This window comes from Phoca vitulina, unplaced genomic scaffold (genome assembly GCF_004348235.1).
Source record: "Phoca vitulina isolate PV1807 unplaced genomic scaffold, GSC_HSeal_1.0 scaffold16, whole genome shotgun sequence".
Classification (NCBI taxonomy): Eukaryota; Metazoa; Chordata; class Mammalia; order Carnivora; family Phocidae; genus Phoca; species Phoca vitulina.
This window is the reverse complement of record NW_022589719.1, coordinates 230,741-236,740: the sequence shown is the minus strand read 5'-3', so window position 1 is coordinate 236,740 and position 6,000 is coordinate 230,741. Positions and strand designations below refer to the sequence as shown.

The following is a 6,000-nucleotide window of genomic DNA, read 5'->3' as shown; positions in this document are numbered from 1 at the left end:
CAGCAAGAAAACTTTTTAAACAGTGTATTACCTGCACTCTCCCAATTGATAAAGCACAGTTGCTCTGAGGGTACTTCTGAATAAGTTGTGGCTTTAAGACCAGTTTGAAAACTGCTTTGCTTTTAAGTGACATAAAAGAGGTGCAGTGGAGGGGTGTCTGCGTGGCTCAGGTTGTGATCTAGGGGTCCTGGGATCAAGCCCCACGTGGGGCTCTCTGCTCAGCGGGAAGTCTACTTCCCCACCCCCTACCCCACCCCTGTGATCGCTTTTGCTCTTGCTGTCTCTCAAATAAATAAAATGTTAAAAAAAAAAAAAAAAGGTGCAGTGGAAAGATAGATTGCACTATAGTTTGGTTTGACCAGAGCTGTATACTTAACTAACACATGATGTCCATATAAAAAAAAAATACCTATTGGGATAGCCTGTGCCCGTGTGTTGGCAATAATTTAAGATACTTCCACATGGTTCAATTAGGCCCTCTCTGAGACTTCACCTAGATGCCAATTTAGAAAAGAATTAATACCACAGCCTGTTCCTCATTAGCATTAAGCTAACATCATTCAAATGAACATACTTCATGTCATCAAACCCAAGCTTTACAATACCTTGAATGACACCGTGTGCTTATAAAACTGGTGGTGAGTGCAATAATGACTCCTACAAATGACCATGAAGAACTTCTTTGGGTAGTAGAAATGCAATTAAGATCAAGCCCCTACTCTTGCTCTGTACAAGGATGAGGATCTGAAGATGAGCCTGCCCTCAAAGATTTGGACTTTGATAGTGGCCAGGCCAGTATGCACATGTAGAGCAAGGTAGAATGCTGCGTGTATTATGATTTATGGCTAGGAAGAGAGTTTCTGACTTAGCGGAATGGTTTCCCAGAGAAGAAATCATCGCCCGGGTTCCTGTGAAACCAGGGCTCTACACTTCGCCCTTGTGGATGTAGTATGAAGAACTTTTATGCTTAAAAAACAAAAACAAAACCTCATAATCAGAGAGACCCTAGGCATCATCTAACGCAAGCCTCTCATCTCCGAGTTGGGAAAAACTTAAGCCCCAACTACAAGTGCACTGCCTTCTATTATCACAAGGGCAAGTTAGCCGCACAACAGTTTTCTGACTCCCAGCCCACATGATGAATCGGTCATTAAAGCTCACAAGCAAAACCTTCCTACTTCCCCTCCCTGCACCTGCTCCGTTAGTCTAAGGCAACCGTGAAACACCTGCTGATCTTACCCCATTGCAGGGTTTCAACCCGAGGAGAATACCCCACCAGGTGCGTCGGAACACACACCGGTCCCAGCCTGTCGCTTACCCCGGAAGTGACGTAAAGGAAGCGGAAGCGCTGGCCTGGTGGCCGACTTCCTGTTGTTAGAGGCGGGGGGGTGGGGGGCTGGTTACTAGGTGTGTGATTGTGTGGGGCGGCCAGGGGCGGCCCCGGAGCGGCTGACCCTCTGCCTGCGGGGACGGGAGTCGCGAGGCGGCCGCCATGGCGGTGTCGGAGAGCCAGCTCAAGAAAATGGTGTCCAAGGTGAGTCCTCGGCGCGCTGGCCACAGGCGCGCGCCCACCACTCCCTTTGGCGCCCGGCGGGGCCTGGCCGGACTCAGCCCAGCGCGCTTCCTCGGCCGGCCGGAGGCCCAGTGCAGTCCTCAGTCGCCTTTGCGGCCCCAGCCCCGAGATGCCTGTCGCCTTGTGCCGGAATCCCCGCTCCGCGGCCGGGGAAGGGGTGGGGGGGCGGCGGTCAACAAAGGCGCGGAGCCGAGGCCGCCTGCCACCTGCCGCCCGCCTCCTCTCTGCGGGTAGTTTGGAACAGTCTGTGGGGCAGTGTAGTTTTCGTCCTAGTTTTTATAAACACAGAGAGGGGGTTGGACTTAATTCTCCATCTGAGATAGTCCTCCACTGCTGTCCCAGTGTAGGGATCCGTCCGTCTTCGCCCTTCCGTCCCGGCCCCCAGAGATTGTGTCCTTTTCAGTTTTCTGTTTCTCACACAGCTCAATACCCGCGGAGGTCAGTTAACTGTTGAATTGGTTCAATTAAAAGTAAAAATGTTCAGAGAAGCCTAAGTACCAGTCGCTCACTACCTCAATGGAATAAATAGAATTTATGACAATTTCAGGGACTTTTGATTTTCTAAGAATAACCACTTTTAATTGTATGCTTCTTACAACGCGAACTTGTTTGCTTTGAACCTAATTTATAATCTTTACAATTCAAGACCAGTGTATTTTTTTAATTCTTAAAAAGTAGATAGGCATTTTACATTTTAAAGCCATGAATTATTTTGATCATTACTTTAAATGTGGCACCTGGTAACAGAGTGAACTGGGTGATAGTGGGGTTTTTTCTTCTTTTTTTCAGTTCACCAATTAGGAATAAGATGTATGTGAAGTGGTTGAGAGTTGAATCTTTTCCAGTTCAATGGGTTAGCTTTGGATACTTTTGTCAAAGCAAGAATGGTAGGAATCAAAGTAGTTTAAGCAATTTTCATTATTAAGAAAACACACACTTGTGTATAAACTTATTTCTTTGAAAAATATGCAGTCCCTCTCCCCCCCACCCCCAGTAAAATCGTGCCTCTAGTCTTTGGTTGAAGAGCAAATAACCTCTAAAGAGGAAGTGGCAGTTTTCAAAATAAAGCTTCTCTTGATTGTCTAATAACTTCTAGGCTTCTTAATTTTCTTTTGATAAAGTAGTTATTCTTGATTGTAGAGGAAGTTTGGGGGAGTCCTAGTAGATAGTGGCTCAGGTCCATGTTGAAACATTTATATATCACTTTAAAAAACAGTACATTGTTTTACATATGATGTAACTGAAAAGTGTTCCATGCTGTTTTTTTTTTTTTTTTTAAGATTTTATTTATTTGACAGACAGTGAGAGAGGCAACACAAGCAGGGGGAGTGGGAGAGGGAGAAGCAGGCTTCCCGCCGAGCAGGGAGCCCGATCCCAGAACCCTGGGATCACGACCTGAGCCAAAGGCAGACGCTTTTAACGACTGAGCCACCCAGGCGCCCCCCATTTTGTATGTTTAAATTGATAGCATTAGTATTAAGGTTTATGCCTTAGTCTTCCTATGTAAGGACAAGAATATTCAAATAATGGTTCTGAATTTTAAAAACCATGAGTAAGTTTCCTAAACTTCCTGTAGCGGAACCTTCCTTCAAAGACAGACACGGAACATCTTTAGAAGATTTTTTTTATGTCTCCACTGCCTCCCCCACCCTCCAGCCTCTTTTTACCCTAAGAACAAAAAGGGACATAAAGAAGAGGTGGGAGAGGATATTCTACCTAACTTTTGGTTCTTGGCCCAATATCTGAAAAACTGAGCCTCCTACAAGTGATAATGTCAGTTCTGAGTATCAACATCTTTTCTATCCGGCCTATGTTAGGTAGGAATAGAAAGTAGAATAATAAAAGCAGCTTGTGGAGTTCCTTCTTTCTGGTAGAGGGCTAGCTCCGGGTGTTAGCCTTTCAGTTGGGTTTGGTGTGATGTAGGAATTGTTAGCCAGGACCCTAGCCACATTGCAAGGGTGATGGTCCTTTACTCCTTATCTGACTGTGGGACCTCCACACGCATCATGGTACTTTGGGCCACCTGTTTTGACTTAATGTCTTTTTATTTATTCTGAGGTATAATTTACATACATTATATGACCTTTTTATATATTATTGTAATTTTTACCTTTGAGTATTATCTTGGCTTCCAGTTTAACTTTTAGTTAATGCCCTTCTCTGTCATCATTTTAATTAACAGAGATACAATTTTACCACTAGTCCATCTTGTTTTACACATACAACTTTATGCTTTAGATTTTTCATGTAGGCAACTACCTGTATTCTTACAGCATTTCTAGAGGTGGAGTCACTACTAAATAGGTAGAAGAGAACTGACTCATTGACGATTGCTGTGCACCTCACACTATTTTAAGTTCTAAGGATACAACAGTGAACGGTCAGATAAAATACTCTTCTGCAATTTAAATTCTCATAGAAGGTAATAACAACTCAGTAACTACATTAAGTACTACGCTAAAAGGTGATAAATGCTTTGGAGAAGAGTAAAGCAGCAAAGGATAATAGAGAATGCTCAGGGCAGGGAGATGGGATGGATTGCACTTTTACAGAATAGTAAAGGAATGCCTTTCTGAGAAGATCTATTTGAGCAGGGACCTGAAAGAGATGAGGAAGCCAACTGGAACAATCTGGAGTAAGAACATTCCAGGAAGAAGGAAAATAAGTGCAAAAGCCTTGAGACAGAAGCTTGTCATGCATGATAAAGGAACAACGAAGGGGGCTAAGGTGGCCAGAGTAGCATGAGCAAGGGGGGAAGTTAGTGGAAATAAAAGTGGTAGATTTTGGAGGGTCTTGCGGGCCACTTATGTAAGGATTTTGGCACTTACTTGGAATATGGATGGGAAGCCATCGATCTGTTTTAACTTTGAACAGTATTGCTCTGGCTGCTGTATTGAGACTAGACTGTAGAGGGTAAGCGTGGAGGCGGAGGCACCTGTAAGAGACTGTTGCAGTAAGCTAGGTGAGAGGTGAAGTGGCTTAGACCAGTATTATAGCCACCGTAGTAGTGAGAAGTGGTCAGATCTGGTTATTTGTGAAGGTAGAGTTAATAGGATTTTCTCACAGGTTCACTGTGGATGTGAGGAAGAGGGGCGTCAAGGATAATTTCAAGGTTTTTGTCCTGAGCAGCTGGATGTAGATATGGAAGAATGTAGGAGGAGTAGATTTGGGGGGGGAAATAAGCAGTTCAGTTTTGTTGTTCTTGTTGTTGTTGTTGTTTTAGATTTTCTTTATTTATTTGACAGACAGAGAGAGAGCACAAGTCAGGGGGAGCAGCAGGCAGAGGGAGAAGCAGGCTTCCCGCTGAGCAGGGAGCCCGACGCGGGGCTCCATCCCAGGACCCTGGGATCATGACCTGAGCTGAAGGCAGACGCTTAACCGACGGAACCACCCAGGCGCCCCAGCATTCAGTTTTGATCATGTTAAATTTGACATTCATGAGATATCCAAGTGGAGATTATCAAACTGGCAATTGGTTATACATGTCTAGAGTTTAAAAAGAGATTCAGACTGGAATTTTTTTTTTAACTTGGGAGTTAACGTCACATAAGTGGTATTTAAAGCCATGAGAGATCACTAAAGGAGTGAGTTTAGATAAAGGAGAGGACCAAGGACTGAGCCGTAGGGTTCAGTAGTATTTAGAGGTTAGGGGAAGGGAAGGGACCAGCAAAGACACAAGAGAGGAGGAAAACAAGCAGTGGTGTCCTCAAAATCGAGTGAAGCACGTGTCTTAAGAAGGAATCAACTTGGTCAAGTGCTGCTGATAGGTTGAGTAAGATGAAGACTGAGAATTGGCCATTGCATATAGCCATGTGGCAGTTACTGGTGACTTTGACAGTCAATTTCAGTCAAAGTGCAAAAGCCTGATTGGAGTGGGTTTGAAGAGAATGGGTGTAGGCAGGGAGCATCAGTGGTTGCTAGCATCACAGAGAGATACCCAGATAACATATGCTCCCTGATGGGAAAACACCATCATCTGTGAAATGATCTTGCTGGAGGGGGGAAGAGAAGAGGTGGCAAAGAAGTAAAATTTAGAAAAAGTCCTGAAAAGGATCATAACTTTTAGATCCAACTAGTAATTCACAGGGAATACGAAGGACATAGGAACATATATATTAAACTACAACAAGGAGATGCAGTTAGCAAAATCCAAAGCATGAGAATCTCTGTAGGACAAATTAACCAGTTTCTTCAACAAATAAATTCCAAGGGGCAGAAATAGAAACGGGCCCGCTGATGATGAATAGACAAATAAAATGTCCTATATCCCTATAATGGAATATTCTTCAGCAATGAAAAGGAGTAAAGTACTAATACATGCTGCAACATGGATGTGGCTTAAAAACATGCTAAGTGAAAGAAGTTAGTCATAAATGAGCACATATTATATGATTCCATTTATATGAAATGTCTAAAATAGGCAAATT

At 43.7% G+C, this 6,000-nt stretch overlaps 1 protein-coding gene across 1 annotated transcript in view; it reads left to right on the top strand.

Annotated features, from left to right (window-relative positions):
• Positions 1-1,391: 1,391 nt before the first annotated feature.
• Positions 1,392-6,000, top strand: part of TSG101 (tumor susceptibility 101) — a 37,623-nt gene continuing 33,014 nt past the window's right edge. The window contains exon 1 of the mRNA XM_032413933.1: positions 1,392-1,534. The gene's annotated coding sequence lies outside the window, so the exon portion shown is untranslated. The remainder of the gene's footprint in view (positions 1,535-6,000) is intronic.